Below are 20,722 nucleotides of genomic sequence, written 5' to 3' on the forward strand. Positions count from 1 at the left end.
ACCCAGCTGACTTATCGTATTCCAAACTGTAGGCTGTACGAAAAATGTGGTTCAATCCCACTTTCTAGGGCTATAACGAAAGAAAGGTTCAGATGACTAAGGCAAGTTCTACGGATAGAGGATGACAGATTGCCGAAGATTGTCCTTTTTTGCCAACCGTCTAGGGCTAAACAGAAAGCAGGTCGTCCTCATCTGGGGTGGGAGGATGTCATAAAGAAAGATTCAAAGGAAATGGGAACTTCCTGGGAGGGTGGAGAGAGGGAGGCTTGAATAGACTGGGATGGAGGAAGAGCGTGCGTAGCTGTGTTGATTGCAGAAGGCTTGGTACAGCGGTGAGTATTTAGTAGTAGTAGTATTAGTAGAGCAATTTAGTAAAGAGGAGTTTGCTCCGAATGTTAAAATAAATAACAAAAAAACCTCCCCGGCGGGGAATCGAACCCCGGTCTCCCGCGTGACAGGCGGGGATACTGACCACTATACTACCGAGGACTTATATAATGAGCATAAACTTAGATATAAAGATGAAAAAACTCGTAGTGCATTGCATTTTATTATTAGAACCATTAAATTAACTAAATTACAAGTTCTAAAATATCATCCATAATTCTAGGAAAAACTTGGAAAATACCACGATGCTGCCTCGTATACCGTATTATACATACAGCTGTACGTCAAGTGCAAGTGTAGCCTACCAATGATTAGGTGGGTTTTTTTTTTAAGAAGAATCACCGTTTTCAGGACATATATTTAGGATTTACAAAGCATGGACACTAAAAAAGACAATTACAGTTAATTTAGCACGCAGCATTTCAAGAGATGTTTTATGAGTTGCTACCTCTGTAATAAGCATTTCCATGAATTATTAAAAATAAAAAAAATTCTCTAGGATAAACCTCCTTGGCCGAAAGCCGACTTAGAATACGCTTGTGTTTACGAAATTTGAAAATTTCTTAGCTTGACAATCGCTAAGTCTGTCGTTGCGCTTTTTTTTTGTCACTTAAAAAGATCATTAGAACTTTAAATTTCCATTTGAATGAGCCCTCTTTCAATATTCTAGGACCATTGGTTGGATACGACCACCCCTGGGAAACATAAAATAAATAAACACGCATCCGTGATCTTTCTTCTGTCGAAAAATACAAAATTCCACATTTTTACAGATGTGAGCTTGAAACCTTAGCTGTAAGGTCTTCTGATACGCTGATCTGATCGTACGATTTTTATTAAGATTCCTTGACTTTTTGGGGGGTGTTTTTCCCCTTTTTCGAAAATCAAGCATATTTTCTCAGGCTCTTGGCTTTTGATGAGTACACTAAACCTAATGAACTTTATCAAGCAGTTGGTAAGGAACTAAGTAAGGAGCGACCCGGCTCAATAGTAACCGAAACGCTAAAGAACAGAACTTTAATATGAATAGACACATCAGAAGAATCAGCTTATTATGCTGATTCTAAATATATAAGATTCATAAAGTTTAGTATTACCCATCAAATGTTACAAGCCTGAGAAAATTTGCCGGATTTTTAAAATAGGGGAGAAACACCCTCTAAAATTAACGCCTGGCTCTTTACGCAAAAGGTTTTATTGTTTTGAAAGTAGAGTTGTGACAAAGAATCAAAAATTTTGCGTAAAAAGTGATATGCTGAAGAGGGGACAGCTCCTTTCATATACGGAATAATTTCTGTTCGTTTTAAGTTTTAACGTCGTTCCTTACTTCAGTTAAAAATAACTTGTCTTTTTTTATGTAATATATTTAGAATCAGCAAAAAAAGCCAATTTTTCCATACATCTATTGCTAATGGTGCCCCGAGTGATAACTTACATGGAAAGAGCAAGGACGAACGTAGAGGAAGAGCCTCGCAGCCCATCCCCCTCCCCGAAATTCTAAGTTTTGCAAATGTTATGTGTATTCCTCAGTCAAATTACCCATATTTTTTCTCGACCCCTCCCTCGAAAAAACCTCCCTACGTGCATGGAAAAGAGTTTTGAATGGGGATCCGAGTTGTATATCTTTTGTTTCACCGTTTCATTTCTGGGCAATATCGTGGTATCACCTTTGTATATTGTAAAATAGTCCATAAAATAGATAAATTCTCAGATATTATGGACACGAGAAAATGTTTATAAATCATCCATTGTAGATCTTTTATCAGAAGAACACGAACAACTTGTTAGAAAATCAAAACGTTCATGCTACGCGACTGTTGCGACAACACAGTTGATGAAACAATGTCTCTGATTCTAGGTTATCTCGTTCTGCCCTGCCAGTTGCAAGGCGTTCGGTCTAATTTCGATTTGTAAAAAAAGTATATTTTCTTTCTTCAGTTCGGATTAATTTTTGCATCTCTGTTTCTCTCTAGTTCGAGACGATTCTTATTGATGTGAACTATTCGTGTAAATCATCTTTGGGCTTTTTGTCCATTTTTCTTGTCCATATTTCTGTCCTGCTAAGTGAGCTTTGAATGTTCGACTAAACATACAAATCCTTCGAGTCCCAACGGTGCTTGCCAGTGACAATTTTTCCTGTAGAAGCTAAGCTTTGGCTCAGGTTCTCCAAGAGCCTTGTTTTAACTGCGTGTCCTTGAAAGCAGGGTCCTTGGATTCGTAAATACTTTCTTGCCTGCACGAACTCAAGTATTTTTTTTCGTCAAATAGATCCATTCTTGACATGTTAACGGAAGAAGTAAAAAGTTGCTCAATTTTGTCAAGCTTTTTTGTTTCGTTCCGTCTCGCGGTTAGGTTGACATTTGAAAAAAAAATCTTAATTTTTCTGTTAAGTATTTTTCAGTATGAGTATTTTAATTATTAATTTCAATTAGTTGTGTGCATAATGCATAATTCTATCTTGGACACTTTCACAATATAAATATTATGTTGCTAAACATTGCGGTAAATAAATAACTCATATCTATATGTATTATGTAAGGTCTTACGTAAGGTTATTGAGGTCGACGTAGGTCTTGAGTAGGTTCCAAGGACATGAAAATAATAACTTCTTTGTCCCTGGACCCCTTTAAGGTCTATTCATACCCAAAAACCTCGATTTTCTAAGATTTATCTATTGGTTGTCTCATAATTAAGACGCTCTAGGGCGTCTTAATAATACCAGCAATACATTAATAATACCTTAGTAATACCACGCTGAACTGTAAAAAATTAACAGCAATTAATTAGTCAAATTTGACAAGGCTTTTTGATCCCCAAAAACTACTATGCCTTCAATGGAAAGCTACACCTTCGGGTGCCGCATCATCGGGCCCTATCCAGGTTTTTTGGGAAGGGGGGTACTAAAGGATTTTTCGGAGGGCTTTTACAAAAAAAGAACTTTAAATTCGCATAAAAAATTTGTTTATATTCATTTTTGTAATAGTTTTGCGAATCGAACAAACATTTCGATGGGGAGCAGATCAAGCCCTCTAACCCCCCCCCCTAAATACGCCCTTGCATATGATAATAGATTTTTGCTGATTTTTTACTCACATTTATTCTTTTTTATTTGGAGCCCACTCCAGCCAAAAAGTGCATAACTTTAGACGGGGATATGAGAGTCTTTTTCATTTAAAAATAGAATCCACGATTTTTCCTAATTTTCAAAAATTTACTCGGACGAGTAAGTTTCTACCCATCCAATCCAAACAGTTCTGTTTCACTAACCGTTGCACAATTCTGTGTGGGTGGAGAGAGAGGACACCAAAATGCGAAATAGGGGGTTCTTTATAGTGACCTCTATTCTAATTCCTCCCTAATTTTAAACATTGTTGAGTAGCTCAATTTATTAGTTTTCTCTTTTTCAGTTGTTCATGCATTGTGCATGTGTTTTTCTTTTCCTTTTCATTTTTTATCAATATTCCAATACCGCGTTTTTCATAAGTCTTTTTGAAAACTAAATATGGTATGTTATGCTACAAATTATATGAGAACATAGCATAAGAGTGAATGAAAAATTTGTCATGTTAATGTGGTGGCAAAATCGAAGAGTTCGTGGTAACGAACTGTAAGCAAGGAGCGATGCGGCTCAATAGTAACTGGAACTCTAAGAAATAGAGTCTTGATAGCAACAGATACATCAAAAGAATCGAATTTTGGTGCTTATTCAAAATATTTAAAATTTATCAAATTTAATGTTACCCATCACAAGTTATGAGCCTGTCAAAAATTGCCCAATTTTTGAAAAAGGGAGGAAACATCCCTAAAATGTCATGTGATCTTAATGAAAATGATATCGTCAGATTCAGCATACCAGAGAACCCTACTGTAGACATGCCAACCTCCTATGTAGAAAAATTTGGAATTTTGCATTTTTGGACGAAAGAAAGATCACGGATGCGGGTTTATTTGTTTTTTTTTTTTTTCAAATATATTTGTCATTCAGGTGATCAGCAGTGATCATAGAAGATCGTGAGAGGGTTCATTTGGTCGGAAATCAAAAGTTTTAATAGCTTTTAATTAAAAAAAATTGTTAATATTGAATGGAAGCTTGCTCCTCTCCCCCCCCCCATTTTCCTCAAAGTTGCCCAATCAAAATTTTGGGATAGCCACTTTTTCTAGCATAGTCGAAAAATCTAATAGATATGTCTTTGAGGATGACTTAACCCCCCACAGAGCCAAGGGGAAGGGCATGTAAGCTATGAACGTTGCCCAATGTTTACATATGGTCTTGGTTATTGGGAAGTATACAAACGTGTATCAGCGGTGATTTTTCTGGTGGAGGGGGTGATTACGTGGGAGAAACTTTCCATGGAGGAATTTTTCATACGGGAAGGGAATTTTGAATGGAGGGGGAGCCGGAACTCCCAGCATTATTTAAAAAAGATCAGAAACTAAATTTAAAAAAAAAGTTTTTTCAACTGAAAGTAAGCAGCAACACTAAAAACTTAAAACGAACGGAAATTATTACGTATATTAGGGGGGTCGCCCTCTCCGCAATACTTTGCTCTTCACGCTAAAACTTTTATAGAACTTTTAAAAGAGCTTATTATTATAATTAAAAGCCATTTTGTAATTCAGGAGTCATTCTTAAATAACTGGAGCAAAAACCCAATCTTTAGCGTAAAGAGCGAGGTATTGAGGAGAGGGCAAACCCCCTCATATACGTGATAATTTCTGTTCGTTTTAAGTTTTAATGTTGTTCCTTAAATTCAGTTGAAAAAACTTTTTTTTTCTATTTAATATCAAGTAGCATCCAACCCCATAGACGTAATTATATGGTTGACATTGCTGAACGGAAAGATGTTATTGTTAAGCAGATAAGAAATTCAAAAAAAGAATAAAAGGATCAGTGTTGCCATAAAGCATAATTGCGAATTGAATATGATGCACCAAAAAAAGTACAGCATCAAAAATGATTTCTATCTTAAACGGCAGCGAATGCATCCTCTAATACTGACAACACTTTATATTTCTAGACTTGCTGAATATTTAGAATACCAAGAACAGTAAAAATTAAATCTAATCGTTTTGAATCGGTCAAGAGTGAAATTAACAATGACACGGGAAGTTATTACTGAGGTCATTTCAAAATAGAAAAAGGGATAACAATGCAAAAATTATAAGGAATTTGTGAAATGATAAAAATCACAAGATTTTTAGAACTCTGAACCAGAGGCCACCATCCCCGCGTGTGTGCTTGGCTATTTATACTGTGAGATCCGTACGTATTTGCAGTACCTGTATCAACCGAAGTTCCACACAAATTAAAATTAAATATCGAATTTGATATGCTTAACAATCAGACTCTTAATATTAATTCAATTAAAACTGAAAAAAAAATGTTATTCGTATTTAAGTAGCAATTCTTTCATTCGGATCAAAGCTTTTTTTACAGGGTAATTCAAAGGTCACAACAAAGAAAGGTGGGAAGTCGTAAAAGATATGGTGTTCCAGAAACAGACACTTCCGGTACATATATTACAATATTAGACTTTTTTAAATGGAGATCTTTGAGGAGAAGAATATATGAATTATTTAGTATTATGAAATTAAAGACTTAAGAAACGCTAAAAAACAGGAAATCTTAGGCTAAAAAATAATGCAGTCGTTATCATGACAATAAATAGTTGCAATTGGTTATCAATGGTTGAATTTTAACAATGTAGATAGAATACACTTTCTCAAATCTATTGTTATAAACTTTTTAAAGGCATAGACTACAATATTTACTACTACTCCTACTAACAATTCACCGCCGCACCAAGCCGCCTGAGGCAACAGAGCTGCGCACGCTCCATCCCAATCACAATACTTGAAGCATGATTAACCATATTTTTTTAATTTCATATTTAAGAAAAAATTTTAAAAAGTAGATATTGAATTATATAACAATTAAAATTCTAGCCAACAAGTGAATAGGTTATAAACTTATTAATCAATGCCTAGTCAAGGTGGAGCGGTTAATATCAACGGCAATGAAAGAGCGTTCAATTTAGATATGGAGTAATTATGAACATGGAAGCAAATAACTATCGGGTCGGGAGGAAAGGCACTTGTCTCCTCTAGATCTCGACTTTCCCCCTCTAGGCGAGCTTCCCTCCCTTTTCACTTGCCTCGTCCAGCAGCTTCAAGCATAAACGATTTTTATGATAGTATTTGCGATAGGGAGTATCTCATTTCTTTTACTAATGTACCTTTGTATTCATATATTACAAATTGTCTATCGATCAATTTGGCATATACTCTCTTTTGGATGTTTTCTAGTATTAATTTAAAAAACTTTTCCATCAAACAAATTTTCAAAGAAAATTAAAGAGCTCCATTAAGCCAAGAACGAGCAGAAATTTAAGTCAAATAATCTTCCAAGCGTAAAACCACCACACATCGCTATCAACAAATAAATGAAACTCAAAACGAACAGGAATTACAATAAATAACCGATTCAAACTCAAAACTAGCAAAAATTAACATAAGTAGGGCTGATAACCCCTAACCCTTCTCAAGACCAGAACATAAGTTGTGCTTTACTGAAAAAAAATTACCTTTGGACTTACAGTTGAATTGACATAAATAATTATATTTATTCCTTAAAGTTTTGATAAAAAAAAAATTTTAAGTAAAAAAGTGAAAAATACTTAAAATATATTTAGTTTTCAGTAAAGCGCATAATTCCGCTTTATTGAAAAGTTGCATAATTGTGAGGGGTTGACACGCCTTATATCTCTAAAGACATAGTTTCTGGACCATTCCACTATGCTGAGCAAAACGGTTGTCTCGAAATTTTGACTGGATGCATTTGGAGAATGAATGGATTTGAGAGAAGGACTGCTTCCCCTCCAATCTCTTTTTACTCTTAAAAAGGCACCAGAGCTTTTAATTTTGAATCGAATCAGCTCCTTTAAAAGTTTCAATGATATTTTTAACTATTATAGAGTTGTGATGTCCATGATATAGCTTATATGCTCCTTGAAAACCTGCATGCATAAAGTTTTTCGTTTAATTGAAACTCCTAAACGTTCCTTATAAGTTTCATCTTAATACCCTTAGCTTCATTAGTTACAGTAACTGTAGTGGTAGTCCTCCAAAACTTACCCTTAAATGTCTAAATAAATAATATAAGTTGCTCTTCAGTTATTACTTAGCTACCTTTTAGAAAGTCCACATGCTCATAGTTTGTTTTGATTTAGTTTAACATCCGCCTAAATATTCCTTGAAAGCTTCACCTTAATACCCTTAGCTTGTGTAGTAGCAGTAGTTGTAGCAGCATTAGTAGCAGTATGCACATAGCACCTTTAGTTTCTTCAATATCCCCTTCATCACATGCTGAAAGTTTCAGCTTAATACATACCATCAACAGTTCCTGAAGTATTTCAATGCGTCCGCTTGACAACCTGTGTAAGCACAGTGTGTATTTGAATTAGTTCCATACAGTTTCTATAATTCCATAATTTTTCGACTTAATATCCTTAGTTTTAATAGTAGTATTAGTAGTAGTAGTAGTAGAAGTAGTAGTAGTAGTAGCAGTAGCAGTAAAAATAGAAGTAGTAATAATAGTGACAGTAACAGTAGTATGAGTAGAAGTAGTAGCATTAGGATGCAAATATTTTCTTTTGGTTTGTTCAACATCCCTCACAACAAGCCCTGTTAGTTCCAACTTCACACACCAAACTGTTCCTAACATATTGCTGTTACACCCTTTTGACAACCTGCCTACAGAGGGCGTGTTCTGATTCAGTTCATCCCCCCCAAAAAATGTCTTGAAAATTTCACCTTCATACCCCTAGGCACAGTCGTAATAGTAGTCATAGTAGTAGTATTGATATTACTAGTAATAGAATTGAAAAGCGGTAGTACTACTAGTAGCAGTAGTATTAACCGTTTGCCTTCTGGTTAACAGAACACCCCTCTCGTCAAGTTCTGGAAGTCTCAACTTAATACAATTAGCCATTGCTATATCCTTTAGTTTTAATAGTAGTAGTAGCAGTAAAATTAGTCTTAGTAGCATTGGCTTTAGTGGAGCAGTAAAAATAGAAGTAGTAATAACAGTGACAGTAATAGTAGTATGAGTAGAAGCAGTAGCATTAGGATGGAAATATTTTCTTTTGGTTAGTTCAACATCCCTCACAATGCCATTCCTATGGCATTGCTGATATGTCCTTTTGATAACTTCTTTGTTCAAATACTTCTTGAAATTTTCATTTCCATGCTCTTAGCCCTACAAGTAGTTGCAATAGAAGTAGTAGTAGTAAATGTGGCAGTAACAGTAGTATCAGCAGTATTGTGCACATTTTGCTTTTGGGTGAGATGATTTTCCCCTTTATGCATTCTCAGGAAGTTCCAACTTAATAACCAAATCAATTCTTGAGAAATGCTATTTTGATAATGTGCATGCACATAGCATCTTTGAATTTAGTTCAAATTTTCCCTTAGTACTGTAAATGGAGTAGTGTGGTAGTAGTAGTGGTGGTAGTTGTAGTAGCATTGATAGCAAACAAATATTGCCTTTTTGATTGTCTCCCTTATTACTTACTGAATTCTCCAAATTAATATAATTAGTTATTCCTGTGTTGCACCCTTTTGACAACCCATATACACATAATACCCTTTTTCCTTGGGAAGTAAAGGTCAAACATGCATACCTTCACAATAACATATACTTGGTGTAAATAATGAACAAATCACCTAACTTACAGCCCTTTTCCTGAGGGATGTGGGGAGGTTGACATCCCGGAGGAAGACATAATTACAAGACACTCCAACAAGGCTGAACAAAATAGATCTCTTAAAATTTTGATCAAGATATTTTTTGGGGAATGATAAGCTTGAGGGAGGGGGATGATTGTCCTCCATTACCTTTTGACTCTTGAAAATGGCACTATAGCTTCCAATCAAATGAGTCCCATCAGATCCAAAGTTTATACAACTACTCATTCCACAGATACCTTATATGCCCTGAGCATAACTTATAACCATTGCCAATGGGATCTGGAGGATTGTGTACACCCTAAAGACATTGTTTTATGACTTTTGGACTATTGATAACAAACTGGCTATTTCACAATTTCAATTAAATGTGTTTTGAGAAAAGAGGATGTCAGGGAGGGAGACTAGTTGCTCTCCATCATTTTTTACTGTTAAAAAGAAACTAGAACTATATTTTTCAAATTGAATGGGCCTCTTCTAAAATTTGCATCATCACCCCTTCCACAAAAACCTTATGTGCCCCTGGAGCATAGCTCACAACCCTTACCCCTAGACTCCAGGGGACTCTGTCCCCCTCAAAGACAACCAATGAATAGACTACATAATTTTTGACTATAGGGTGATTATATGAGTAATATCTCAGATATCTATCACTATGAGTCAGCTTTCTGTATATGCTCAAGTCAAACATGGTTTCTAATTTTGTAATGAGAACATATAAGAAGGGTAAATTGTGGTTATTTTCTTGTTCAATGGTGAACTTAATATCTGGGTCCTGCTGGTTAAGGAGTGTCTGGTAAAGTTGATCTTTATTTCTATTGGTAAGACTGAGTTTATCCAGAGCTTTTTTGACATTACCATAAGCAACCTTTACAGCATTAATTTCATTTTTTTTTTCATACACTTTATTGTCACTCAGGAGGTTTAGTGATTTGCTGATATACTCAGTCTCATTGAAGGATCACTATTGTATTGCCTTTATCAGCTTTGGTAATTATGATGCTGATATCTTTCTTGGAATCTGTGAGGACCTTCATTTCATCTTTTGTTAGATTCTCTTCAATATGTTTCTTTTTGGACAAATCTTTCCTGAGGGTATTAGAAACCAAGCTTCTCATATCTTGTGGATCTTCTTTTTTTTATTCAAATCAATTTTCATTGATTGTTGTCTTGTTTAGAGATATAGCCGACTCTGCATTGGATATGACTTCTCCTACTGATATGTGTTTGGGGGGGGGGGGGGTAGAGAATTTCCATCCTTTTGAAAGGTCTAATTTCTTTTGGTCAAATGCTTGTTGAATTAAACTGATGACTTCTGGATCTGGTGACACTTTAGGAGTGTCTGTAACCCTAGTAGCAAACTTTTCATATTTAAGTATTTCTAGCTTATCTAAATGAATATTTCTGGTTATTGAAAAAACAAACTTAAAAGTTTTGTCATGGATCTTGCCAACTCTAGTGAAATCTTCTGGGCTAAAAACATTACCCAGTTGCTGTTTAATTGTGTTTATCTGTTGAAAAACCTTGTTTATCCACTGTTGTATGTCATTTAGTTCACAGTTAGCCTAATAGAGATTAGGCAAGCTCTTTGTTCAACAGATCTATAGTTCTTAATAGAAATTTTCACCCTGGGTCTCATAGAGTGTGGAATTAAATCTAATTTCTTACATTGTTGTAAGGATTTTTTGGTGATTCATAATTCTAGCTTTCTTCCTAAATAGGAGAGACAGATCTTTGACTTGTTTTGCCACATACCCTCCATAGGTCTTTCTAATATATTCTCTGAGGCCAACCTCACTCTTATACATAATAATGATAGATAGTAATAAGCTTACTTAAGCAAAGGATATCAGGTGATTGATTTATTCAAACCATAATTTCGACATGACCTGTGCCCGTCATCACCAGGCATTAGGTTTAAATTCAAATCTCTTGCCACAAATTAAAATTACTATGGCCCTCTGATGAACAGGGCTGCTAAATTTTTTTTAAGGAGTGTGTCATATTTTTTCCGAAAATGTGCTTTTTGTGTCACCTCAGATTCCATAATGTGTCACAAAATGTGTCATATTTTTTTGCTACAAGTAGTATCATATTTAATTGTCAAATCTTTGTTTAGAGTTTTGAATATATAATCTTTTCCAAATCAGTTCAAAAAGGAGTAAACTTAACCTTAAACTATTATCTTGGGATCGAGACGTTTTTATGACGTCATGAAAGTAATAGGAACAGTCGATTAAATTAATGTTACACACTATGAATTTGTGTCTGGGTGACCAAGAAGGCAAGTTTACATTTATAAAAGATTTTGGGACAATCAATTCCGACAGTAAATTAAATTCTTTTCGCAAAGCGTCGTAATCGTAATCGGCAAAGCTTTAGTTGACACCTTCGAAAATGGAAAAATACAAGACCACAGTAGGTGCGTTTGACCTTTTTAGTTTGTGAGCATAACACTTGTCCGAGACCTGGATTCAATCGAGAAGAAATCCGTAAAAATGAAGTATAACGCCTGAATACGCTTCTTTTGTTTTAACATGCTTTGTGCCTACTTTTCTTCTCTTGTACAGTTTGTCACTTTGACTCGGCAATCGGAACTAAGTTCCCAGAAAAAAACAGTTCCAACTAACTGTCTATCAAGTTGACTGTGGTTTATTGTGCCCTCATAGAAGCTTAGCTTGAACCAACAATACTACCGAGCCGTCTTCCTGTCTTAATGGTTACAATCGTATTTTTAATGGACCTAGAGGCCGAGGAAAAATGTAAACCAAAATCAATCGCATATTTGTACTAAAAATTACAGATGATATCAGATATATAAGCACTGAACAACTTGATAACCTCTCACATACAGACCCCCTCCCCAGAACTTCAAGTATATTTGACCCTGGCTACATCTAGGGCTAATTGGTCTCTACTTCTTTCTACTTGTACCAGACCATACAATTCTTCCGCATATCGGAAGGAATTTCCCAGTCGTGCACGGTTCCTGAGGTATGAGAGACCAGCTACTTTGCATGCATCAGTGAGTCTATCGTGACGAGTTTCGTTTTTATATTTGATAGAACTGAAAATTGAAGTTCTGCAGCTGCACTGGAATGCAGAAGTTAATGACCTCAAACGCCCAAAATGAATGGATTTTATATTGACAAGCGTTTCGTCTCCTGGAATATGAATGGTAGTCATAGTACCAAAATTACTGTGCTCGAACAGCTCTGTCTCACACAAAAAATTCTTTGTCTCCAAGAAGACTTTCTGCCTAACGACGGTAGAAATATATTCGATGCCTTACCCTCACACGTGGTCGATATTGTACCAGCAAAAATCCTAAGAAACGAGGGCGCCCCTCAGGTGGACTTGCTACGCTAATAAGTGAGTATATCAAATCCGAATTGTTCGCTAGTTCCGACCATTTTTAGCAGTTAAGAGTTGGGAAGACTGTTATAATAATTGTGGACCTGCCCACCGACTACACAGACGATTGCTCCGAAATGAAGTTTGCTCTAGCCTGCCAAGAACTGGGGAAGCGTATGAATAAAATTAGTGGTTCTCATCTCCATTGGATTTTATTGGGGGACTTTAATAGAGAAATATCTAAAAGTGAAAGCTCAGCTCTTCTGCTTAATCTGATTTCAAATGAAAGTGCTCTTGTACCGGAATCGGGTGACTTCACGTACATTCACCCTACCGGATCAGTGTCCAACCTTGATCATGTCCTTGTATCTACCCGTATTTTTAGAAGCTCATTAGCAGTAGATGTGCTCCGTGAATTTTCTGTTTCTGACCATTTACCGCTATCGTTCCGAATTAGTGAACCATTTTATCGAATGCGTGCAAATCGACCTTTAAAATGGAGAACTATCATTGAATGGAGTAAAGCCGATTTGGCTCAGTATCAATATTGTCTTGATAATCTACTTTCGAAGATAAAAATACCTTTTGACTTGCTCCAAACATCAGTACCTATTCCCACACCTGAAATTCGTCTAAAACTAAATATGTGCTCGTCACTTATTTCGTGTGCGCTACTACAAGCGGAATCACATTTTGTCCCTCGATCCAGAGTCCAAAGTCCTCGATCCAGAGTCGAGAGTCCTCTATCCAGGGTCACAATTAAGGGCTGGTCGGGAACCCCATCCCTGGTTGAAGCCTGCCCGAAGGCCAAATTTTAGCTAGGCATATGGATAGAATGCGGGAGACCCAAGAAGGGCATAGTAAACCAAATACGAATTTCCACAAAGCGCCATTTTCCCAAAGATCTGCAAAAACATAGAGCCGTTATTCGTTCTAATTTTTCAGAAAAGATCATGAGTAATCCGACGCTTCTGTGCAAAAGTTTGACCCACAATCAGAGTAAAAGACATCCTCCGTCAGCTCATATCTCTGATGAGGCTTGGTAACAGCATTTTTTAAAGAGTTTTCAAAACCGGATTTCAAAGTAGAATATCCGCTTAAATGTGATCTTAACCTGATACTGTCAAAATAGGCTCCACCCACGTTTATTGTTTCACTGTCTGATATTAGGAATTCCACGCAAAAAATTAAGAAACCTTTTTCGAGGGGTACAGATAATATTTGTGCTAGATACATTCTTCTTGGAAGTCTCCAACTATTTTGTCACCTTGCGCTCATGTAACAAATGGTGTTCACAACTAGAATAGTTCCGACCTCGTTCTCTTCTGGTCGTCTTACTCCTGTTCCAAAAAAGAATAGATCGCTGAATGCTTGTTTTATATCGGCCTATTACAGTTGCTACTACTTTCTGCAAGATTTTTCTACACTGGTAATGCCAGAATTTACAGGTAAATGCTACATGCCACTGTAGCAGTTTGGCTTCCAGAAAGGCCTAGGGTATGCCCAGGCACTTACTACACTATCCTCAATACTTACAGATGTTGATAAGTCCAGTGATTCGCTCGTCCTAGGGAGTCATGATGTAAGCCGTGCTTTCGACTTTCTAAGTCACGCGCAAATTCTCCTTAAGCTATGTAAACGTGGAGTTGACACGTTTGCTATTCGTGCTTTGTATGATATGTATAACCATCTTGCTGTTGTAATCAGGCTACCTGATGGGACCATGACACGTTTCGTCCGTTCCAGTCCGTTGAGGCGTCAGACAGAGTGCCTTTACTTCTCCAGTTGCCTTCAATAACTGTATCCTGAACACCCAGTCCAGCGCAGTTCCTTCGTGTATTTCAAAAGGGATCGATGTGTTGCTTATCGCTTATTCAGATGATAATTTTAACCCCAGTCGAACAGTACAGTCGTTCGAAAGAAATTTTGCTATTTTAAGTAAAAAATATGCTAAGATTAACCTTACATTCAATAGAGAAAAATAGGACGTGATTCTGTTCAACTGGGGTGAAACTCGAGCAGGATTTACTGTTAATCTCGACGGCACACCAGTTCCCCCAAAATCACAAATGAAATATTTAAGGCTTCCTATCGGTGACACTCTTAAAGCAACTAAAAGGCTCTTGATCCTTCACTTCCAGCGTCAAACAGCAACTGCATACGGAAGCTTGGTAGCAAACAAACTTCGACTCAATACTCCATTTTTCATGTGCATTATAACGGGTTATAAATAAATTCAATTCAATTCAATAAAACTAAAAACACTGAACAACACTAATAATGAGCCGAACCTGGAATTATTGTTGAGACGTGGCCCAAATTTTGGTAGAGACATTAATGGCCGCTATCCTAGTAGATCTTAAAAAGGTTGAGCCTGTAGGATAGGGGTGGAGTTTTTTGTGAGTTTTCAATCTATGGGTGATGGGTTCCCAAATTTCGCTAATGTGGAACTCACCATTGTCTTTATTGATGGCTGGTTTATTTTTAGCAATTTCCAGAGCTTCTCTAATTTTCTGCTTTAAGACTTGTGAAAAATAGCAATAAGTTGGGCCTGGTCAAACTTAATGGAGTGAGAAGGGTTTTCAATAATACAATGGGCCAATGCACAAAAACTATCTTCCTCCTTTAGCTTTGTCTTTTTAAGGCAGGCATCAATGGAATCAGCATGTTCTTTTAATCGGTGATATAGAGGTCTCATGGCACGACCTATATAGGTATCACCGCAGCTGCATGGAATGTCATGTACCCCAGGTGGATCTGAAGTAATCTTATCCTTGCCTTTGTTCAAGAAGGAGGAGACATTCCTTCCAGAAGGAAAAAACACCTTAAAGCCAAGCTTAGTGAGTTTGGAGCTTAAAATGTCAGTAATGCCCTTAATATAAGGTAATGACAAAAAGGGTTTATCTTCTTCAATCTTAGAGGCAGAGCTCTTGGTTTTTCCACTCATCTTTCTCCTGGAAATAACCTTGTCAATGACTTTTTGGGGGGTATCAATTACCTATCAGAACATCTTTTATATGATCAAGTTCAGTCTTCAGCTCAAAATCAGAGGAACTCACTACAAACGCTCTATCAACAAATGAATAGAAAACAGAATTTTTGACTATAGGGCGGCTATAGGAGTAATATCTCAGATATTCATAACTATGAGTTGACTTTCTGTATATGCTCAAATCAAAACTAGTCTCACGTTTTGTAGTGAGAACATCTAAGAAGGATAAAATGTGGTTATTTTCAAGTTCAATGGTGAACTTAATAGTTGGGTCCTGTTGGTTAAAAATATTGAGAAAGGATCTTAATTTGTCTTCTGTCCTGTTCCAAATTATTAAGCAATCATCTACATGTATTATGTAGAGTTGGAGATCCTTGAAGTCCAGCTTGAACATATTATTTTCAATATGCTGTAGAAACACCTCACTGAGAACTGTAGCCAAAGCTGATCCCATTGGTATGCCCCAAATCTGTTTATAAGTTTGATGTCTGAAAGTGAAGTAACCATTGCTGAGACACAAAGACATGAGAATAATGATATCTATGGTGTCCAAGCTAGTCAGTTCCTTCCATGAATCATCCTTTTCTAAAGCTGACTGTAAAGCTGGTATAAGACGGGGTAAGGGAATGCTGGTAAAAAAGGATACAACATCAAAACTGCACATTGTGGTATTCTCCAAGATGTTGATGCTATTTAGGATTTCAACTACTTCTTTAGTATTTCTTATTGTGTGTTTGCTGGAGAGAGTTATGGATCTTAAAATACCAGCCAAATATCTTTCCAACCTTTGTGTAGCTGAACCTACTGTTGAAACAATAGGTCTAAGGGGTACATCTGGTTTGTGAATTTTGAGTGCACCATAAAATCTAGGAATGACCAGTCTGACAGGAAGGAGTGTCGGGTAACGTTGATCATTAATCCTATTGGTAAGACTGAGGTTATCCATTGCTTTTTTGACATTACCATAAGCAGCGTTTACAGCATTAATATCAACTTTTTCATACACTTTATTGTTACTCAGGAGGTTTAATGATTTGCTTATATACTCAGTCTCATTGAAGGATCACTATTGTATTGCATTTATCAGCTTTGGTAATTATGATGCTGACATCTTTCTTGAAATCTGTGAGGACCTCCATTTCATCTTTTGTTAGATTCTCCTCAATATGTTTCTTTTTGGACAAATCTTTCCTGAGGGTATTAGAAACCAAGCTTCTAATATCTTGTGGATCAACATTGATTGTTGTCTTGTTTAGAGATATAGCTGACTCTATATTGGATATTATTTTTTCTACTGGTATGTGTTTGGGGGGGGGGGCTAGAAAATTTCCATCCTTTTGAAAGAATGTCTAATTTCTTTTTGTCAAATGTTTATTGACTTAAATTGATGATTCCTGGATCTGGTGACACTCTAGGAGTGTCTGTAACCCTAGTAGCAAACTTCTGAAATTTAAGTTTTTCTAGCTTATCTATATGTTCTTTTCTGGTTATTGAAAAAACAAACTTAAAAGTTTTGTCATGGATCTTGCCAACTTTAGTGAAATTTTCTGAGCTAAGAACATTACTAAGTTACAGTCTAATTGTGTTTGTCTGTTGAAAAACCATGTTTCTCCGCTGCTGTAGGTCCATTTAATTCATGGTTAATAAAGATTAGGCCAGCTCTGTGTTGAGCAGATCTATAGTTCTTACTAGATATTTTCACTCTGGGTCTCATAGGGTGTGGAATTAAATCTAGTTTCTTACATTGTTGTAAGAATTTTTGGTGATTGATAATTCTAGCTTTCATCCTAAATAGGAGAGACAGATCTTTGACTTGTTTGGCCACATACACTCATTATCTATAATAATGATAGATGGTAATAAGTTTACCTAAGCTATCAAGTGAGGGGATTGATTTTTTCAAACGAAAGTTGGGAACCCATCACTCATAGACTGAAAACTCACATAAAACTCCACCCCTCTCCTACAGGCCCAACCTCTTTAATATCTCTCTATCGAAATTCAGGCCATGTCATAACAATAATTCCAAGTTCAGGTCATTATTAGTGTTGTTCATTGTTTTAGTTTCATTTATTTAGTGATTTTTTTCTCGCAAGAGATTTGAATTTGAACCTTGAATTTGAGCCTCAGAGAGTCTATTAGGAAAATAAGAGGAGTGGGGGGGTATCCACCCTCCGATCACTTAAAAATGTGATGAATCTTAAAAAGGGTACTAGAACTTCTGATTAGCAATCCAATGAGCCTCTCCGAAGTTTATACGACCACCCATTCCATAAAAACTTTATATACCCCCAGGGCATAGCTTAAAGCCCTTGCCCTGAGGGCTGTGGGGGAGTGTAATATCTCAAAGACATAATTTTTTTACCATTAAACTATGCCGAACAACATTTGATATCTCAAAGTTTTAACTGGACGTGTTTGGGAAAATGGTAGGCGTGGGAGGGGGTCAGTTGCCCTCTAATCACTTTCGACTATTAAAAGGGGCACTAGCCCCTTGCATTTCCAACCAAATGAGCCTTTTTAAAAGTTTCTACGACAACAAATGGTCATCTCAAAATTTCTTTTAGATGTATTTCAGAAAAATAAGATGTATGGGGGGGATGTATCCACCCTCCGATCATTTAGAATCCTAAAAAGGGTACTAGAACTTCTGATTACCAATCCAATAAGCCGTCTCCAAAGTTTGTACTACCATCCTTTCTATACAAACTTCGTATGCCCCCAGGGCATAACTTACAACCCTTGCCCTGAGGGCTATGGGGGATTGTCATCCTCAAAGACTTCAAAAAGGTTCAAAGAACCTTTTAACTACGCCGAACGAAATGGCTATCTCAAAGTTTTGATTGGATGTGTTTGGGGAAATAGTGGACGTGGGAGGGGGGTAAGTTCCCCTTTAATTACTTTAGACTATTAAAATGGGCACTAGCCCCTTTAAATTTCCGATTGAATGAGCCTTTTTAGAAGTTTCTACGAGAAAAAATAGTCATCTCAAAATTTCTATTAAATGCATTTTCGTAAAATGCGAGGTGGGGGTAGGGTTTCACCCTCCGGTCACTCCGAATCTTAAAAACAAGCACTAGAACTTCCGATTTCCAATCCAATGAGCCCGCTCCGAAGTCTATACGATCATCCTTTCCATATAAATCTTAAATGCCCCCAGGGCATAACTTACAACCCTTGCCCTGAGGGCTGTCATCCTCAAAGACATAATTTGTGGACTTTCAACCACATGAACAAAATGGCTGTCTCAAAATTTTGATTGGATGGGTTTGAGGAAATGGTGGGCGTGATACTACTACTACTATTACTACTAACAACTCAACTCAGCACCAAGCCACCTTAGGCCAACACAGCTACGCACGCTCCTCCTCCATCCTAATAAATTCAAACCCTCCCTTTTTACACCCTCCCAGGAAGTTCCTACTTCTTTTAAATCCTTCTTTATGACGTTTTCCCACCCCAGACGTGGACGACCTGCTTTCCGTTTAGCCTGTCCTTTTTGACCAACCTTCGGCCATCTGTCATCCTTCATTCACACAACGTGCCTGGCATATTAACCTTTCGTTGATTATAGCCCTAGAAAACGGGACTGGACCACATTTGTCGTACAGCCTAATGTTCGAAATACGGTCAGTTAGATGGGTACCCAGAACAATCGTAAACAATTTCTTTGGAAAACATCTAGCAAATCTTCATCCACTTTTCGGAACGCCCATGCTTCAGAGCCATATCTGACCACTGTCATCACTGTAGCTTATAATAATCTTATCTTGGTTAGCAAACTTATCTTCCATCCTCCTATTCTTCCGAACTTTTTTTAATTGTGGCAAAACACCCTGAGCCTTGGCTATTCTACTTTCTGACATCTTCGCTGCTCCCATCATCCTTACTATTAATACTACCAAGGTAAGTGAAGCTGCCCACCTGATCTGTCTTTTCGTTTCTCGACGTCACCTTTTCATCTTCAAGTATTACTAGCCTTAGCAACTTAGTCTTCTTAACATTAATTTTCAAAACTATTCTAGCAACCTGAACTCGCAAAACCTCTAAAAGTTCATTTATTTTGCTTACACTTTCATCTAGGATGCTTAAATCATCAGCATAATCTATATCCAGGAGTTTCTCATCTCAATTTGATTCCATGGTCTACCATTGCCTTTCCTCTGCTCCTTTCCAGATAAAGTTGATCAAAATGATCCATATAAAAGGGGATAGAACAACATCCTGCCTAACTCCTGATTTAATACAAAACCAGCTGCTAAACTCATTTCCTACCTTAACCGCAGCAGTGTTATTCTCGTACATAGCACTAATCACTTTAATGTATTTGTCTGGTATACCATACAAGGAAAAGACCTTTGCTAAAGCTCTTCTATTAACAAAATCGAACGCTTGCTCATAATCTATAAAATTCAGGCACTTATCAATTATTAACCTAAGAGTGAAAATTTGGTCAACACATCTTCTCCCTTTTCTGAAACCGCACTGTTTTTGTTTTAAAACTTTGTCTACAGCATCTTTCAGTCTAAGAAGTATCATTTTACTAAGTAATTTGCTACCTTCAGAGACCAGACTAATGCCTCGATAATTACGACACTTACCCTTATCACCTTTCTTATACAGTGGTTTAATTAAGGTTTTACAAAAACCATTAGGTACTTCTTCTTTTTCAAAAATCATATTCATAATATTCAGTAACTTATTTCTAACCTCAGAGCCACCATATTTAAGAAACTCATTTACCCCACTATCAGCACCTGAGCCTTATTTTTTTTAATCTTTTTAGTACTGTCGCTGATTCTTCCTCATAAAACATATCTTCCTTCATATCCAAGATATAACAAACCTTTTTATTTTCCTCTATATCCTCCAATCACTTCCCATTATTAAACAGGGCACTAACCATTTCAATTTCCAATCGAATGAGCCCTTTTCGAAGTTTCTACGACAACTCCTTCGATACGAAGTGTCCTGGTCTAACCCCCCCCCCCCAAAAAAAAATGCATTGTGCCCATATCGCTCTTTACTTAGGCAGCTTGTTTATTGGAAAATTAGTTTGTCCCTTCCAAGATTTAATTTTTAATTTACCCCGATACTTATGAAATCAACCAAATGATTTTGAAGTCGCCGAAATGACTCTAATTCTTACTATTTACGAACCTTTCACTGCCTTTTGTATCAATAAAACCAACCAAGGCTCACCTTAACATTTATCTCAAGTTTTCACTGGTCATTTCATCCACC

At 36.7% G+C, this 20,722-nt stretch overlaps 1 protein-coding gene and 1 non-coding gene across 2 annotated transcripts in view; both read right to left on the reverse strand.

Moving 5' to 3' along the window:
* The window catches only part of LOC136031115 (fibrillin-2-like), a 227,011-nt gene that overhangs the window by 158,909 nt on the left and 47,380 nt on the right, over positions 1–20,722 (reverse strand). The gene's annotated exons all lie outside the window — the stretch shown is intronic.
* Trnad-guc (transfer RNA aspartic acid (anticodon GUC)) lies at positions 418–489 on the reverse strand. Its single transcript has one exon. It is a non-coding gene; the product is annotated as a tRNA-Asp (tRNA).

This window comes from Artemia franciscana, chromosome 9, assembly GCF_032884065.1.
Source record: "Artemia franciscana chromosome 9, ASM3288406v1, whole genome shotgun sequence".
NCBI classification, from domain to species: Eukaryota; Metazoa; Arthropoda; class Branchiopoda; order Anostraca; family Artemiidae; genus Artemia; species Artemia franciscana.